Raw genomic sequence first — 20,767 nt, forward strand, 5'->3', positions numbered from 1 at the left:
ACGTATCTCACAACAGGCTTGCGACTGGTGCAAATCTTGCAAACTTTGATGTCACTTTTGTATATTTTTTAGATGCAAAAGTGACGTTCTACAGCAAAGATCGCGAGATTTACGCCCTGTCCCTGCCATACTTCCCTTAGTGATAGTTCGATGAGACGGCAGGTCCGACACGACCGGAAAGAGATCTAAACTCAGGGCTGGTACTAAAAAAATCTTAATACAAAAATCCATTGCTTTTTATTGGCCCGACCCACGGGTCGGCCAATCGAATCGAATCGAATCGAATCGAGCTGGAATGTCTCTCGTGATCTAAAGTCGAACATGCTAACCACTCAACCACTAGACCAACGAGTTGACTTGTAAAGGTATATCCGTTTCATGCTTTGTCTTCAAGAAACTACTGATGACAGAAAGATAACAATCAGAATATAACTATTCACCAGATGTACAATGTTATTAAAAGGGGGTGAGTTTTTTCAAATAAATAGAAAGTGTTTTGTCACACTTCAACTAACAGCACCTTTCAAATGTCAGAGCGTGATAAATCACTGAGTAACAACTATTCCGACTGCTTGGTTACTTTAGTAGGTACCTCCTTCATCTGAGAACTGCCCGGCCTTGATAATATCTGAAGATAGTAGACTATTTAATGACAGCGGGCAATGCACCACGAAACCGCAAATAGAACAAAACCGATACAGTACCGAAGTAGGCAGGTATTATTATGGTATTATTATGTGGCTAAGAAAAAATGTAGATACTTGCAACGGAGCAATCTGTTGCTTGGCAATCCGCTGCAAGCGATATTTCAAGGCGATGGTAAGATAATGTCTTCTAGTGTCTTTTGCGTTTTCACCTGCAAGTATACTCGCGTATTTTTCGCACGAGTTTTCTGCTATACCCTTTACATATGGTTGTTACTAAATTATTAATGTTACTGGTGCAAGCTACTTTCATGTTTCTTGTAGAAGCGACACGCACATACCTACTGTTTGCATTGCTTCATTTAATGCTATGCCTGTGAGTTAAACAAAGTTTTTCCGACGTTGATTTGAGCAGAATCGGCAGCCGCAACCGTTTTCGTGACGTACCCGATACAGTACGGGTAAGATAGACCATGCCAACGTGTTACTGACGCTTTACGCATCTCATACTCACTGATTTATATTTAATTTTTGAAGTTATACTTCTTTTGGCGCATTAGGGAAAAATGATGAGGGTAAATTTTTACGATGCGCGCGCACACCATCACGAAAAACGACACCCTGAAGCTAGCTTTACAGTGTACAGTTTCATCTGTCAAAATCTACGTACTCATTCCGGTGATTTAATTGATTCAATTGTACAAAAATCTTAAATTATTTTTAACTAGATAATGCGTTATAATAAAACTTTCAATGTATCAACTACCTTTTTTTATAAATATATTTTTGTCGTTTTTTTTACAAACGTAGAATAAGACGAAAATTACAATTTTTGAAAAGGTTTTTCATCTTGTTACGCCAAAGAAACTATAACTTCTAGAGCGTGTACATAAGTACACACACGTTTTTTTTTTATTTAACAATGTTTTACTTTCTAGTATATTTCCATTTATATTTTCTAAATCATAGTAGGTACTTGACAAATTTTCAAAATTCGAATTATAAAGAAAAATCTTAGGTTATTTTATTGCAAATTAGTTAAGATAACTAATCAAGTGCGATAAATACACACATAAGAATAGGTTCCGTATACATCCGTTATAAACGACTCTTCGGAAAGAAAAACTTTGTGTAAATATAACTCTATGTCATCGGGGCCATCGGGATGGCCACGGGAAGAATCACATTTTTAGTCTGGTGAGAGGCTTCGGTCGTGGCTCATTACAGCCCTAACGACAAAGACGAGCTACCAAGCAATTTAACATTCCGGTACGATCCCACCGAACCGATAAGTGGTATGTGTTTAATAAAACTGCCACACCCCGTCAGTCGCTAGCCCGTTTAGCCCCCTAGTCGCTATTCTACATAAATTATTATCATGGCCGCCGGCTTTTAAGGGTTCCGTGGTCAAACCAGAAACCCCATCGTCAATCGCTTCGGCAGTAGTTATCATTTTACTTTTTTACACACTACAAGTCAGTTATTTCTTCTGTTTTATATTTCTTAGCTCTTGACTGCAATCCCACCTGGTGGTAAGTTATGTATGCGTCTTAGATAGTAACGGACAGTGGTGTGCATAGAGGGTATGCACAGGGTATGCAGATGATATAAAATGAAGGAAATCTATACTATATAGGAAATATATAATAAATACTTACGGGTAGGCTTTTTATAACTCTTACAATGCATATCCTTAGGTTGTTTATAACTTGTACAGGAGATTTTCTTAATTTTATACCATCTGCATACCCTGTGCATACCCTCTATGCACGCCACTGTCCGTTACTATCTAAGACGCATACATAACTTACCACCAGGTGGGATTGCAGTCAAGAGCTAAGAAATATAAAACAGAAGAAATAACTGACTTGTAGTGTGTAAAAAAGTAAAATGATAACTACTGCCGAAGCGATTGGCGATGGGGTTTCTGGTTTGACCACGGAACCCTTAAAAGCCGGCGGCCATGATAATAATTTATGTAGAATCAGCACCCTTAGTACGATATGACACTTCTCACAAACAAACATGTTTTTCTAGTAATTAAAAACTGTAGCGTAAATAGATACGCGGTGACAACCATAAAATAATCAACTATTACTAAGGTTAACGTCACGGTTCACTATGGCAACCGAGGAAAGATTAAGGTCCAAGATAATATTTAAACAATGATACACGCATATATCAATACACGCATAAAGGTGTAACATGTGATAACCACTGTGGAAAGCAAATAACTTGTTTATTTGTCAAATTTTGCATTCTAAAACCTAAGTTTCGAACTGAGTTCATTTCAACTAAGTTGGCAGAGCAATAACTTATCGTGTATAATAATGGTTTTATTATAATCGTTATTTGTTGGCTACTTTCCACTTTGGCTAGCTAGCTAAATTTGTTGTCAACTGAGGAACAGAATCGGCGTGCCGTTGTCAAGTTAAGGGACGTCAACTTTTTGAAAACTAAAAATTTTTCACTACATAAATGGTTTATGATCTTTTTTCTTAATCAAAGTTTTGCGATATTACATTAACTGACTTTAAATTAGTATGTGGACACTCAAACGTTATATTGTTTCTATCTATACTCGAAAACTTCCAATGATTAAGCGGTGCAGTGTAAACTGGTACTAGGGGTACAGATTCATATTTCACCATCAAGACATCTAGGTCATCGGCAATTTCAGTACCTATCGATCAAACAAATTTTATTGGCGAATATTGTACACGACCTAAATACTAAATTGACCTCAATACAAGCCCATGCAACATTTAGGTTTTAATTTTCGACCTAAATTCTCTCTTGCATTTCTATCGACAGGCTATACTATGCTTTTATTGAAAAGGTTGCTTGGAAGCAAGCCGCACCGCTTTCATCTTAAGTTTCGAAAAATGACTGTTTTGACGGCCCATTGACGCAGTTTGCAGCGACCCTGCTTTCTGAGTCTCAATATAAGTTTCGAAAAATGACTGTTTTGACGGCCCATTGACGCAGTTTGCAGCGACCCTGCTTTCTGAGTCTCAATATAAGTTTCGAAAAATGACTGTTTTGACGGCCCATTGACGCAGTTTGCAGCGACCCTGCTTTCTGAGTCAAAGGCCGTGGGTTCGATTCCCACTACTGGAAAATGTTTGTGTGATGAACATGGAAGTTTTTCAGTGTCTGGGTGTTTATCTGTATATTATAAGTATATTATTTATAAAAATATATATGTTTAATGTATATTATTTATAAAAATATTCATCACTCATCGTAGTACCCATAACACAAGCTACGCTTACTTTGGGGCTAGATGGCGATGCGTGTACTGTCGTAGTATATTTATTTATTTATTTTATTTTATTTACTGTTAAATTGTTAAGCTCCGTAATTTTATTAAAAACACGGTGTGGACAGATCTTAAATAATGTGCATCCTGTATTTTTTTTAATTACACGCTATTGTTATAAAAAACAATAGATCTCGTGTCCACGTTCGTTGGTTCCACATGATAATAATTAATTGTGAGAAAATGTTGAAAACTTATAATTGGTAGCAACTAGAATTATCTACATTCCTCCCGTCAGCATTTTAACGTCCCACTGTTGGGCACAGGCCACGTCTCCCACAGAAAGATGGTTTTGGAGCACCCACCACGCTGCTCCAATGCGAGTTGTCGGGCTTATGTCACAGGTCACTTTTATTGATTGTTATTTTATTTGTCAACTCAATTTTATTCGTTTGTTTAGTTCCTGTACTCAATTTAATGGACTTGGAACAAGACTCAATCATTCAGCGAGTAATGGACATAGTGGGATCTGTACTTGATATAATTCGGAATTAGATGTCCTCATTTCCAGTAGAAGAACCAGAGTTATCGCGAACCAGAGTTAGTTGCGAAGGTAAAATGGCAATGAGCGCGGCGAGTAGTGCGGGGTACCGAGGTACTTAGTTTTTTATTCATTTTAATTAAACGGCATTGAATTACCCAGAGATTTCCAATAGCAAACAGCGCGCTGCGATTATGAAGCTTTTAAAAAAAGAAAAACTTCGATACGTTAATTTTTACGGTCGCGAGAGTGTCAGATCCATACGGACAGACATCCGGACGTCCTCGAAATTTTTTAGTAATTTTATTTTATTTTTACTTAAAACAAAATAATTGTTTTTAAAAATATCAATTTCGTTTAAACGAATGTTTTTTCTTGTTTTTTCTTGATATATATGTGATAACTAGCTGACCCGCGTGTCTTCGTCTGACGTGGGGGTCTCAAGATGCTGGAGTGGTGACCCCCCACTGGAAAAAGCAGTGTTGGTAGACTTCTCAAAAGATAGGTTGACAGACAACATCGAAAATGTCACGGAGAGTCGCTGGACTTATTTAACAAAGGACCACAGACCAGGAAGTCTGTACAAAACACCGATGTCTAGCAGTGGACGTCTATCGTTTGAAATGACGATGATGACACCATTGAGTTAAGAACATAGGTACAGAATTCTCGTTCAGCCATTATTGTGTGTGAAAACACCCGCACGTCTCACTTTACACCCGCGGAATGTTGCTAGCTTACAAACTTTTTCTGATTTTCACATTTTATGGTGAACACTTAGGTATAATAATTAGTGTCACCTGCTAAATGGTTTGCAGTAACCAACTGTTTAAAAATAAAACATTCTAAAGTGGAGTGGTTTTTGATGCTTCAATATTAGTCGTACACGGTTTTGTATGTTCTTAATTCTGTGGATGACAATTTAAAAATAGGTAGTTCTCTTTTTTCTAATCTTAAACTTCCCTTCCTTATGATCGACTCTCCAATATGAGTAACAATAAATTAAAGTTATAAATCTTTTTTTAAACCAAGTCTATTTATAAATGCTCTAAAAAAAAAAAAAAAACTCTTTGACATATTATAAGGTCATTACACGATTTACATGATATAGCTTGTCCCGAGATTTAACTAGAAAGGTATTCGTATATACCTACTTGGTTTAAAAGTCATTTCGAAAATAAAATCATTCGGTTCAAGTTATTTAATATACTTTATTTATTTACAACACAGGTAATTCTTCTCAGCATGCCTTTTAATTTGATACCCACCAATATTGTCGGAGTGCATTAAAAATAAATATACCGCCATCTTGGGTGTCCTGCCATCTTTAATTTAGAATGAAGACACGAAACTAATCAATATACTGAAAGTATATCATTGAAACTAAAATTGAATACAAAATTTCAGCTTGAATATATTTCCTTCAAAATCTTGTTGCAACATACAACCTTAACTAACATAGCTAAATTAGTTTAATGAAAATATAATAAATTAAAATAAAAGATTGTAACTAAAAAGAGTGCGTAAAGCTATTCACACATTTCTTCAACTATGGAAATAGATAGAAATCCCTAGGACGCCATTAGTCGTCCAGCTCTGATGAATAAGTATAGGATGCTCAATTATTTCGAAGCCATCAGATTGCAACTATTGCAACAGCGGCCATGCGAGCCAGTGCATTATCTTGATGGATGAAGACAATCTTTGCGCGTTAGCCTCGCCATTTTTCGCGGATTTCATTGGTTCAGCATAATATATATCTTTTTGTTTGTAAAAAAAACCATCGCCACAAACGGAGCAACAACTCTCAGGGCAAACAACCCGTCCTGTGTCCATACCTAAGCGAAGATTTTAGGCCTTATGTGTGTCTATTATTACACTGAAGTATGTTAAGTTTACTTTGCCAGCAGTGGCGTGCACAAGGTTTTAGACATAATTCAGAAACTCGGCAGGAAATGGAACAATCGTCCTACTTTACGAGTGATATAATTTTTAGAGGTACGCAGTGCTTCTGCGTATGTATGAAGTGCACGCCACTGTTTGTCAGCGTGGTGTGCTACGGCTTACACCCTTCACATTCTGAGAGTAGACCCGAGTCTTCTAGTAGGCCAGTAATGGATAGATGTTAATATTTAGATTCCCTACTTGCCTCCAATAAGTCTTTTTAAACAGCACTAGCTAATTTAGTAAATCAGATTTAAAATTGATAGCACCTGTTCCCTATGCTACACTTAAATGTCATAGTTTAATTAGATTGTTCGTTTTTACATCTGCAACAACAAAATATAGCTTTATTTTCCATTATGAAAAAAACAATATTCATTTATTTCAAGTCTCGCTCTATAAGCACTTTTGGAACGTTATGTCTATGTATTCTTAGTGACTCTACCACCGCTTCGGATGGCAGATTCTACAGAGAAGAAGCCGCCAAAGAACTGAGCAGTTGCTCTTTCTTTTCCAACATTAACAATTTGCAATTTAGCATTCATTTGACTCCGCTTTTATCTCTCTCAAGATTCCTATCGCGGATAAAAGCGGATCCAGTTGATTCCAAGCAACCTTGTTGTTAAGACATTCATTAATTATATAGTAATCTCATCATCATCATCATCATCATCACATCAACCGATAGACGTCCACTGCTGGACATAGGTCTTTTGTAGGGAGTTCCAAGTTCCACGGTTCTGAGCCGCTTGGATCCAGCGTCTATCTGCGACGCGCTTAATGTCGTCTGTCCACCTCGTTGGGGGCCGACCAACGCTGCGCTTACCAGTTCGGGGCTGCCATTCCAGCACTTTGGGACCCCAACGTCCATCCTTTCTCCGAACTATGTGCCCGGCCCATTGCCACTTCAGCTTCGCGACTCGTTGATCTATGTCGGTAAGCTATGATAGTATCTAGCTGTAATAAATGTGTTTTAAGTTTAACACATTGTTTATACTCATGCATCGCCTGGTCCAACATTACTTTACGAATCATATTACGAAAGCATATACTTAATCCCACCAATGACTTCTGTGCCATTCGCAGAGGATATGCAGATGTCACCTATTTTATGTCCATTAAAAACCGCAGCAAAAACCTTTACGTTAAAAAGTGAGCCCGTTTATACACGCAAAATGCGTGTTGAACAATTCATCTTGAACTTAACATGGCCATGCGAAGAAGTCTGAGACATGGTATTTGCCAAATCCTAACATAAACTGTAGCTACTCTTGTTTCGTGGTCGTAGAAGTGAAGCCACGGTTCAGTTATTATTTGTGAGTCAAATATCGAACGGGATATTGTTGGAACCATTCCATAAATATTTAAGGGCTCAGAGAATAACACAGCCACGCAAACGGAGTGGCAACAATTAGTCGAATATAAGCTAAAGAAATAGATATTTTTAGAATATAAGATTTCGCTGCGGAACACAAAAGTGATGGTATAATTATGAAACTTGACCTTTCAATTCAAAGTTAGCGGCACGACTGTTGAAATCGCTAATATATCCACCAAATAATGACGTTTCTTATCATATTATGCATCATTGAAAATTGAAATGTACAAATATTAGTTTAAGTATATTTTTTGTAGCAGATTGATAATGAAATTGAGATTATTCGCAAAGCAATCGTGGGGTGCTTAAGAGGATAGTATAAGCAAGATTCTCTTTGCAAATGTATTTTCCTATATAGCATTAAGTATCTATCTCTCAGCTTTTAGGAAAAAACTCACCGAACACTTATCGGTAAGTCAAACTTTTTGTTAATTTTTTGTCAAATTAAGTTTACATGACGCTTTGTCAATACTATGTGCACTTGTAATTGACGTGCATATCAGTCCATGTGTGTGTTAAGTATATTTAAAAACGTGTAATATGCATGTTTTTAATGCTCTTAATAAATACATCAAAGTCTAGTTTATACAATTTAGACACGTCGATATCATTTCTTTTAAATCGACTTATGAAAAAGGAAGAGGTTTTTGTTATGTTTATTAGCTCAGAACTCTGTCATATATAACGCAATTTTAAAAATTATTTTAGTGTTTGAGACGGTATCCTTCCCATGCAGTCCAACTTTCATTAGGTCCAGATCTGTTGAAGAAATTGAGGGAACTCTTGAAACATTATAGTCCCTATAATGTTTCAAGAGTTTAGTATTTTTTAAGCATTTGCTATCGAATGGCAGAAAACTACTGGTATTTTTAGAAAAGTTGCAGAAAATATTTATTCCTTGCTTTTTAGTTGTACCTATTACAAAGTAGGTTCTTTTTTGTCAAAAGTTAAAGAGTCCTCTGGAGGCCTCTGCAGTATTTCTAAAGTAACTCTTCAATATTATTATATATTACACGGGCAATACAACATTAACTGTAATAATAAACAAATCGCAGTAAGGAACCTTAGACTTGGTACGACTTTGTCTAGATTTCATTACTTTTTAGAGATAAACAAGCAGCTCCATCGAGACTTGGCTAGGTTTTTACAGAATGTTTTTTGTGGGATTTTATTGACAATATGTAGAATATATCAATAATAGAGTTACCGACATAGCTCAAAGAGTCGCAAAATGGTCCGGGCACATCTTATGTCATCCTATTTATTCGTATTTGTCTAAGAGGCCTCTGGCGATTTTCTAATTAGTAACTGTTCAATATTAGGTACACAGGCAATATTTTGCGTATTGTCAATAATACTGTGTGTGCGGGCAGCCAATGCAATAAGTTTGTGCAATTCAATTGTATTTTATTTATATAGCAGCTATAGAAGATCTCCTATCTTATAAACAATTATTTAATGATTGATATCCTTGGAATATGGGCATGCTTAGGACGTTCACTGAGTTATGCGTTTGGCCGTGTTTCATAATTAATAGCGCTAAATATTACGAGGACATAATTCGTAGTCAATTTTCCCATTTAACTTCTAATTAACCCTTGTCGAAGCAAGATGGGTGTTATCTATCTATATATATATATATATATATATATATATATATAAAAGAGAAAGTGTGTGGGTATGTTCCGTATAGGCTCCGAAACGGCTGGACCGATTTCGATGAAACTTTCAGGGAATCTCCGGATTGACCTGGCGAGTAATCCTGTAAAATTTGGCGACGATCGGAGCACTCCTATTTTTAAACTGTCAAACTGTCAAATACAGCTTTTATTTACTATGATGATATTCTATTGTTGGGTGTACATGGGTGTAGATAATGATCTTCACCCGCTCGAGAAGAGAATAGAAGAGAATGAATACGGAGAGAAATAAATGATTTAATATATTATGAGACTTAAATTAAAAATTTAATGATGTAAGTATATTGTTTAAATAAAATAAAGCAAAATCCAGCCCGGCGAAGCGGGCTGAATACGCTAGTACTATTATATGAGAACAATCAGTAGATACTGCATTAACGTATGTTTGAGAAGAAGAAGAAGAAACACTTTATTGCACGTATAACATACAGGAAAAGAAACAGTAAGGAGTATACAGTACACAATGTAGACATGCAAAGGCGGCCTTATTGCTGCAAGCAATCTCTTACAGGCAACCTTTGTAGATATGACTTACAGCAAGAGAACGGGACAGCAGGTCAGGTTTGAGCAGGTTCAGATTTAAAAATTACTTAACTTAAGAAATTGACGACGTAATTTTTGAAGACCTAATATGCGGTCGGTCGGCCGGCCGCGCGGTCTGGAACAAACCGGTTCGATACCCTGCATAGGCTTTGGTTTGGGCTGGTGGGAGGTTTCAGCGGTCGCGGCTAGTTACCACCCGAATATGCCGTTCTGGTTAGTGCTGTGGTTTAAAGTGCGAGAAATTTATTATTTTTAAATTTACTTTTGGTCTGGTATGGTGTGGCCTTGCGATGACGCTGCCTAGCGATTTAGCGTGTCAGTACGTCGTCGCGTGAAAACCGATACGGGGTGTGGGTTTAATTTTTTTTTTTATTATTATTATTATACCCCCTCGCAGGTTAGCCTGATACCATATACTTAAATTGGTTGATTGCAGTCCAAGGTTAACTTGAAGTGAAATATAAAAAAAAAATACAACTGATCTAGATTTCAAGTAAGCCCAATTTAAAGGTTTTATAGTTTCTATTTATGAAACCTGCTTTATTGTCTCATATTAGAACAACTCATAAAAAGACGCAACCAGTTTAAGACCCGTCAAAAACGCATTACTCATGAGTTGCATTGAATTCTGAAACCGGTTAAGCGGTGATAAAACCAGTTTCATCTTTAGTTCGCTGTGAAATAATTGAAACGCAAATGAAAAAAACTGTGTTACAGGTTAAGGAATAACTGTATAATACAACTTTTAGTAGCTTTTATACTCATGAAGGACAGACACAGGCAAATCAATAAAAAATATTGATACAAAACACATCGCGAAATATTGAATACGTTTAAACGAATGTTTTTTCTTGATATATGCCATTTTTAGTTTCGAAAAGTCCTTGACTTTCATATAGCGGGAATCCTCAACGCTCGGCTTATGAGGCGTGCAAAACTAGAAGACGCGTCAAAAACGCATTACTAAAAAGCGATTTAGCGATTACAATGTAGAACTAGTTCCATCAAGCCACTTGAGAAATAATTGAACGAATAATAATGAATTGAAGTGTCAATACAATTCGTCTTATAGCTAGGAATAATGAATGTTGTTTCAATGAATAATTTTGAGCTACAGTAGTAATTTTTGACTCCCAATCATGGCACGCATTTGGTAGAGCAATGAATTGTTATTACAAAATACGATAGTCTGTACCGACGCCTGGCCTGCATTCAAGAAAACTAGAACAATTTATGGTAAACATTTAGAACATAAGAGGTAAAATAATTACTGTCCAATGCTAAACGGAATGGAGAGACTAACCGCCTGTTCGAGAAACATTACTAAAGTGGAGTGGTTTTCGATGCTTCAATATTAGTTGTGTACACGGTTTCTGCATGTTCTTAATTCAGTGGTTTTCCCTACTTCCTTATCCTTATCCTTACTTACTAATTTAATATTATAAATGTCAATGTAAGTTTGTTTGTTACGCTTCCACGCAAAAACTACTTAACCGATCCTCATGAAACATGTACACATATTCTTGGAAGTGTTAGAAGTGATATAGGATACTTTTTATCCCATTATTAAGTAGTTAGTAGTAGTTAGTAAGATGAAAGTTTTTGACGATTTAACACCATAACTACGACAAATTATAACCGATTTAAATCATTATTTTTGTTCTATAGAGGTTATAGTATGTGTTTAATTTTGCCCAAACTGTGGTTGGAGATAGAGAACAGAACTCCTCAGCGGACAGCAGCAAACCCCTGATTTAAGGCTTAGCGATACTCAATACTTTAATTTTTTTGAAATGAAAAACAAAATCAAACACAGACGAAGTCGCGGGCAACAGCGAGTAATCTATAAGTGCTTAGCAGTTAGCCAAGGAGGTCGTTTATAAACTGGTGTCTGAAACAAATTTGGGTTGTGGGACTAATAACAGGGCATAGCTCTTTAAACAGACATTTTCCATTATACGAGGCAGATGAAACACCAACGCACGTTACGCTAGAGTGCAAGAGCGTAGCAGGGCAACGCGAGGTCTACCTACCCCGGCCACTTTCCCGGAAGTCCTGAGCGACCTGGGCGGCATGTTAGGCTTCTGGAACGAGTTTGGATGGCTGGAGTAGCGAGCGGGAAATTTCGAAGCACAACAAGGGACGTGCTTACGTGCGGAAAATGCCCAGAGAAAGAAGAAGAGGTTTGGCTCCTTCTGTTTTGCTTTTTACTAGTGATGGTTATTTTGCTATAGATTGATACTTGTCGCACCAAGCAGATCAATGAGAAAGCAATACTTTGCAGGGCATGCGAGAAACACGTCCAAAAAAGTGTCCTCCTTTTCCCATTAACCCGCAGAATTGGTGTTAAGCCTCATATGCTATGCCTGTAATTACACCGCCAAACACGTCCTTCTCGAACCGGGACCACAGCAATACACACATCGCCATCTAGCCCCAATGTAAGCGTAGCTTTTGTTATGGGTGCTGATGAATATTTTTTACTAGCTAGTGCCCGCGACTTCGTCTGCGTTTGATTTTGTTTTTTGATGTGGCATTCAATTTAGTAGTGATTTAAAAAAAAATTAAAGTATTCAGTATCGCTAAGCCTTGAATGTATACTGCTGTCCGCTGAGGAGTTCTGTCCTCTATCTCCAACCACAGTTTGGGCAAAATTAAACACTTATTATAATCTCTATAGTACAAAAATAATTATTTAAATCGGCTATAATTTGTCGGAGTTATGGTCTAAAATCGTCAAACACTCATCCCCTGTCCCAAAGGCACCGAGCTTACTGTCGGGATAAAAAGTATCCCATATTACTTCTAACACTTCCAAGAATATGTGTACAAAGTTTCATGATGATTAAGTAGTTTTTGCGTGAAAGCGTAACAAACAAACTTACATTGACATTTATAATATTAGTAGGGACTATGAACATAATATACATAAATACTTATAATATAGACATAAACACCCAGCCACTAAAAATCATCCATGTTCATCACATAAACATTTTCTAGTTGTGAGAATCGAACCCACGGCCTTGAACTCAGAAAGCAGGGTCGCTGCCCACTGCGCCAACCGGCTGTCGATGCGGCACAAGACCGGGGCATTTGGAACTCCATACAAAAGACCTATGCCCAGCAGAGGACGTCAATCAGTTGATATGATGAGGTGTCCCCATTTATATAAACAGTGGATATTCTGGGTTTTCTAGATTCTAGAATCTAGATAATAGGGAGTAATTCCCGGAGAACAATTTAAGGCGTTTAAATTATTGTTCTGAGGCGATTTTCTTGTCACGCAAGATTTGAATATTATTTTGAAAAATAAGTGGGTAACTTATGGCCGTTTTCACTAAACCTAGGAAACGTTTAAATCGGGTGCCTAATGATTTAGGCGAAAAGTATAAAAAAAACTATTGGTGAACGGTTGGTAACTAACTAAGGTAAAAATAGGTTTTCCTCGAAAATTGTTTGGAATATCATACAACAATTAAACTTGAAGTATCTATGCAGGAAGTTTAGCAAAATCAAGTTTTAAAGTGGATCCTCATAAAAAATAAATTGAGTAGGTACCATGTTGGAAGCGGTAAGTCGTGATCTAGGTCCAATTACTAGTTTTAAATCTAGCTTTGTAAGAAGTATTAGGTTAGTATATTATTTTTTTTATATTTATCAATAGTATTGCTGTATTTGTGTAGTGTGGTTTATGTATAAGTATGTAGTTATTCGAAAGCATGTTTGAAACAGTGTACCCCACCTTTCTGTTTTTCTTTTTAGTTTTCCTAATCCTAAGGTTGCCTGGCAGAGATCGCTACATAGCGATAAGGCCTCCCTTTTGTATCCTACTTCATTCTTGAAGTGTTTTTTTTTTTTTTTGTTTTTCTGAATGATTTGGTGAACAAATAAAGAGTATGAATAAGGATGTGCTGGTGGAAGATGGAGTGAGTATGTACCTATACGCTGTATTTACAGCATCATTCCTACGGTAATTCTGGACCTACCAATGTGTTACCAAATAATAATTTAAACAATGTGTTACCAGTTTTAACACTTCACACTTTAAATGTATGCATTAAAACTTAAACACATTTATAACATCGAGGTTACTTTGCAATAGGCATGATGACAAATTTTCAGGAAAAATCATAGATTTTCGAAAGTATCAACGAAATACAAAAAATATCTTATTTTTGCAGAAATTAAAGGTTTTGTTGATATAGAATGTAAATTATGTATATTTAAAAAAAATATTTTCCGCGAAAACGCTCGCCTGGTGTTATGGCCGCACTTATGAAGTCATAGGCAAATTAGAGCTTCAGTAAGTACTTGCTTTAGTTAGGGTACACAGCTAAGCAGTGCTTTTATGCATAAATGATTCTAATAATGAATGAAATACTGCAACTGTACCTGTCAAATACTATTATATCAACAGGTTTATTTTAAACCTAAAAGTTGTTTATATCTACAACCCAATAAGCAATAAACTAGCGCGCCAGTCTAAAGTAGAACTTGATTTCTACCATGAACTTAGATCTACCAAGCATGTGACGTTCACTTGCGAAATAGGTTTGCTACTAGTGGCTTTAGTACAAGATTTGATTACTCGCAATGGAGTAGTCGTTTTCGCGTATTAAGCTCAAAACCGTCAAGGTAAAATGTGCCATATTTGACTCATGTTGGAGTCGCAAATCCCGTTATTCCGATTGTTATTTTACAAATGTTCTGCCTTAAGCCCTAGCTGAAGAATTGCAGTTAAATTTCCGCTTTAAAACAACATATAAAAGATCCTTTTTACTCCGATGTTCATGTGTTTCAAGTATCGAAAACGACTCCCCGATTGCGAATGAGGAAATCTTGTACTACGGGTACAGTTTTGCGGGCAAGCAAGTAAAATATTTGGCTATATTCGGTAATGTATATAAAGTACTCCTACCTACTTAAAAGCTAATTAACATAAACTAATTCAGTTTGTATCGAACCTTAGAAATAGTTTTATTTGTGACTTGTTTATTTGAGAGATTCCCCGATTTTTAGTCAGCGTATTATTCTATTTTCTTTTACTTTGCATCTATGACAGTTTGACGACCGATTGGCGCAGTGGGCAGCGAACCTGCTTTCTGAGTCAAAGGCCGTGGGTTCGATTCCCACGTCTGGAAAGTGATGAACATGAATGTTTTTCAGTGTCTGGGTGTTTATATGTATATTATAAGTATTTAAATATATTATTTATCAAAATATTCATCAGTCATCTTAGCACCCATAACACAAGCTACGCTTACTTTGGGGCTATATGGCGATGTGTGTATTGTCGTAAAAAAAAGGTTGTTTTTTTTTTAAATGCTTTGGTATAAGAATTTCTGTAGTTGCCTGAAAATTTACCAACAAAAGCGCTTCAGCCTTTCAAACGATAAGTCCACGAGAAGAAAAACAGACAGACAAAAATATGTAGTACGTATATGGATTATTAAATTAAAATAAAATAATATGCGCAGAAGCAGATAAATCACGAAACAAACAGACATTTGGTTTTTTTGCTTTGTGTCTTCGATGTGATTTATTTGGTCTTCAAACAAAACATGACACCAAAATATAATCTAGGGTTTCGGTACGATGCCGCGTTGAAACCGATATGGGTTTAGTATAACTGCAATACCCTAAATACCGTTTACCCTACTATCCCTACCATCTTAGACTGCACGAGGGCAATAAAAATTAAATAAAGGTTGTAGTGAAATAAATATACATTTTATTCTATTTACCTACATACCCACTTTTGAAATCGGCGATTTGTATACACTAGTAGATATATTATGTAGATTACTTAATTTTTGCTCGCCTAGACTGCATTTTGCCACAAAGTACTACACCGTATCACGAGGTACTGGGTTCGTTTCCCGAACTGGTCAATAATTGTTATTCTGTCAAGAAATATCAGTACCAGCCCAAAATAAATAAATAATAAATAAATAAATATACTACGACAATACACACATCGCCATCTAGCCCCAAAGTAAGCGTAGCTTGTGTTATGGGTACTGAGATAGCTGATGAATATTTTTTTTATGAATATAATACACATAAATACTTATAATATACAGATAAACACCCAGACACTGAAAAACATTCATGTTCATCACACAAACACTCTCCAGTTGTGGGAATCGAACCCACGGCCTTGGACTCAGAAAGCAGGGTCGCTGCCCACTGCGCCACTCGGCCGTCTAGGTAATAGGTTCATCGCAGTTATCATCACTAGCATATGATAATAAAATCGTCAATCGCCGATCCGCATTGGAGCTGCTTGGTGGGTACTTTAATTCCCTGTCTCCCATATTGAGACCGGAGGACTGTACCTACCCATAACATAAAAACATAAACATAATAGTAACTAGGTATAACTGCCTCATTGGAATAGTGGCTGACGGGTTAAAATTCTTTTTTTTTTCAATACCCGGAGTTAGGAAACTGGTGTCTGAGAATACGTCTATAAAGACGTTTATCAGTAATTTGTGATAATAGTCTTTATTGAAAGCCCACCTACCCGTATTGGAGCAGCGAGGTGGATCTAAGCGCTAAAATTGCCTCTCCTATGAGAGCGGAGGCCTGTGCCGAGCAATGGTATGGATGATAAAAATAGAAGTAGGTTATACATCATCTGCAGCCAGGAAAAGGACAACCTCCTTAGTAAAAAGTAATTTAAATCTGTACAGAATCGCCGAGGTCGCTATACCGGGTATTGGTCGGTAACAAATAAAATGAGTAAGCAAACAGACATCGCTATTTTCGCATTTATAGCATAACTATGATTAGAATAAATAGTTGAAATATATAATAAAATGTAGATATAGATTGTTATGCCCTAACTTATAGTTATTTTCCTAATGCCGATGCCGGCACAGTTTAAATTTATTATGCCAAAAAATACTTACACAAAACCAAATTGTCAATAAAATGAAAGTACCTAAGTTAATTAATAAACAACCAATACCTTGGTATCAAGTTTTTTATAACTAGTTGCCAAATATATTTTACTCTAATTTCATGGAAAAAAATTTGCATTAATAAAAAATGCAATACCTACTTATGTCATCACATTAGTTACATATAGTTGTTATACTTTCAAATTATTGCAAATACAAAATGTTGTAACATTTACCTACTTTATTTTTAAATACTTACATCGATTAGTTAATTTTCTTTTAATTTATTTCAGAACTCATACTTTGTTTCGTAATAATAGTAATCGAACCAAGAACTTCTCGAGTTTATAATATATTCTATAACAATATATAATAATAAATATATAATAATAAGTTCTTAGCTATATATAATAATTGAACTCAGTTATATAAATAAAAAAAAAATAAGCTCACCTCAAAAAATATAATATCCAAAGAAAACAACACTCACTTAAGAAACCCCAATAAATTTTATTGTATCACATCATAATTTTTAGTATTACAATAATTTAAATATTTTTTTTCGATGTAAATTTTAAAAACGAATAAAAAAAACCGAACCGTCAAATCGCGCGCGCTTTGCGGACAAACGTTAGAGCGTTGTGTGGTGTTTCGAAACCAGAAACCTCGAAACTGTATGCTTCTAGGCTCTGACTTTGGTTAAGCGTTAAGGTGAAGCGTTTCCAAAACAGAGGCGGTGGCGGTTGAGGGCACGTTGGTACACACAAGTGCGGTAGCGGTACTTTAATATGTTACTGTTTTTTATTCGCTAGAAGTAACTAAGCCTTATCTGCAAATTCACATGGTGGTAACGGGACCCTATTATTAAGCCAACGCTTTACATCTATCCTTCCATCCATCCATCCTTATATCCAGCATAGTACGTATTGCACCTATAACAACAAGAATAAAAATAAAATAATGTCAATAATGGGTACCCAACCTCATGCAGGAAAGGTATTAGTGTTTTTTGCTAAAAAAATCCACAGAGTTGGATGAAAAACACTAAGTGTTTTTCATCCAACTCTGTGGATTGTTTATAAATTTTGTATTTTACTACCATTTAGCATTTAACCGCAGTCTCACCTGGGTCATAAGTTACAATGCAGATTGCATTATAATATGATAGCTGACTATTTTGTTAGGTGTATTCCATTTTAACAAACCCATACCTCTAAGTCTAATCAGTTTCTACCGGAACGCTAAATCGCTTGGCGGAGCTCGGCAAGGTTGTAATCAACGAAAGCAAGGGTCTTCCACGAGAGCAGATCAGCGAAAATTCCGAATAGTAAGGGAACCAATTCATAAATGACATATCTATTTAGTTTAAAGATTTGGGTTTAGAATTGGCATAAATCCCTCCTGCCTCACCTGTAGGGCTAACGTGACACGAGATAAGTTATATCTACCAATTTACTCGCCAATAGGACAAGGAATGGTAGAGATAATTAACTAGTAGTGAACGCGACCGCGACCGCTTCCTCCTCTGTTTGGAGAACACTTTAAAAGACCATTCATCTTCCGGTGGATACATTGAGGGCTGGCACCCATGCGGAGATGCGCAGTGCGCTCTGCCAATATTGTTGGGTTTGAAGGCTTGTATCCGTGACACCGACGTAGGTTCCCCTTGAAATCCGTTATTATATCCGTAGATATAGCGTTATGGTAACGTCTTATTGATATTCTGAAGTAGATACCCACTGCCATTATATTTTTATTTAGCAGCTTATTTTACTACGTTAGTGTTTACCTCAAAAGAAGCTGGGCCGATTTTGATGAGGTTTCGTTTTGTACACAATATCACTTTATGGCAGATGTAGCGCGTTAATACATCGATATTTTTAAAAAGTAACTTATTTTATATTGTTAGTTTTCCTGGAAAAGTGCCAATGTTGATGAGATTTTATTAAAAGAAGCGTTTAAAAGTATAGGTATGGTACCTATATCTGCAGCTGGGATAAATGTGATGAATAGAGTTCGAAATAGTTATTGCCGTTGCGCTGAGCCTGCCATCCCCCATAGAGTGCGATAGGGACAACTGAGCAAAACATTTCACGAATAGTTCTTGCCTTTTTACCCCAAAAAAATGGGTGTCAACAAATAATCTGCTATCGGAAGTTAGCAGATCATTTTTTTTTCACCCTTTTTTTGGTAAAAACGCTAGAACTATTCGTAAAAAGCATCAGGAACTCTAGAACTCAGCTGCATGCGAAGAGATCTCCCTTTTATTTGTGATCTGCTGGCAAATGCTGTGCTAACTTCACCGACATGTTTCTTATTTCCTTGTTTTCCCATCTAAAACTGAACCGATTCAATTATTTTTGGCATGAACATTTTATGAAAGATTGCCCATAGGTTCCTCTTTCTTTCTTTCATGTTTTTTTAAATTTATCTTTGAGGCCTCTGAACGTAGCTCGTGGAACGTGGGAACGTAAAAAAGGTGAATTATTGTAACGATAGGGACTCAAAAGCAATCTTTTTTTCAAATAAATTATGCATGATCCATGAGGAAATGCGAGATTACATTTGTATGGATAATGCATATTTCACCTTTTTATTATTATTTAACTCTTTATTTGTACACCACTGTCCACTATGAAGTTAGGGAAATTTTAGTAGGAGGAATACCTTCCTCTTAACGCGTAATTTCTTAGAAAAATATATTATACAGTTACTTATTTTTCCTAAAAGAGTGCTGGGTCCATTTTGATGAAATTTTATGAGCTAAACTGTTATCAGCCCTGCGCTGATGAATTAATAATCTAATATTAAGGAGTTCTGTCTTCTAGACTCATAATGGTTAGACTCTGTAGGGGTTTAAGGTTAATGACCAGATTCGTTTTCTGTCAAAACAACGTTGTCGCGTTTTAGTTTTCTGGCCCTGTCCACTTTTCCTTCTTACTCTTTTGGCAACTTTAGTTTTCAACCCATTTCAAACCACTGCGAGCCTCTTCATTAGCACGTCATCTTCTTTTATTGCTGGTGAGCTGCGTTTAGTTCTTCCCTGCTTCCTTGACGATTCATCTTCGAGCTTGTGGTCGGCAGATGCTTCTGTTTGCAATACGCGGTTAGCAATCCAGAATCTCCCGGCTCCACGACCCATCCTTTCTACAACATACATGGCATGGCCTACAGCATTCAGTACGGCTAGCAAAGGCAGTAGATAAACCATATCCCCGATTATATCCCACTGATGATCACTGACAAGGGCTAAAATTAAAGTGCCACCTTCCAAAGCATGGCAACAGGTAATGGGAGAAGTTCACCCTCGTTTATTATTCATCATCATCATATAAACCCATCACCGGCCCGAAAGTGAAGTCGAAGTACCACCCACCGGGATATCACCGCTTCCATTTATTATTTCACATATACTATTTATTTATTTCCACCGGTGCGTGGTGCTTAGAGAGTTGATAGAGCTGTGGAATATGATACAGTGTTGTCCTTTCCGTGGAGGGAATGTCTGCTGTATAACATATAAAGCAGACATTCTCCCCGTTGAACGGACAGCGGCCTTTAAATGGAGCAGCCTGCCTCCATTTAAAGGCCGCTGTCCGTTCAACGATGTCAGTAATTCATCCCTATGAGCTCTGGGGTCACCAATGCAGGGCAATCATGATTTCTATATTAATAATATTGTAGTTCATCATCAACATGCTGATCCGATTATTGTTTGCACAGTAGGAATAAACCATCTTCGCTGATCTTGTGCGTATTGGCGGCCTTCAAGGTCCATTACCGTTATCGTAATAGAGAGCTTTACGTGTTCATCGGCGAAATTGGCAGTTTCCTAGTTCTGCTCTGC

This window comes from Pararge aegeria, chromosome 12 (assembly GCF_905163445.1).
Source record: "Pararge aegeria chromosome 12, ilParAegt1.1, whole genome shotgun sequence".
Taxonomy (NCBI): domain Eukaryota; kingdom Metazoa; phylum Arthropoda; class Insecta; order Lepidoptera; family Nymphalidae; genus Pararge; species Pararge aegeria.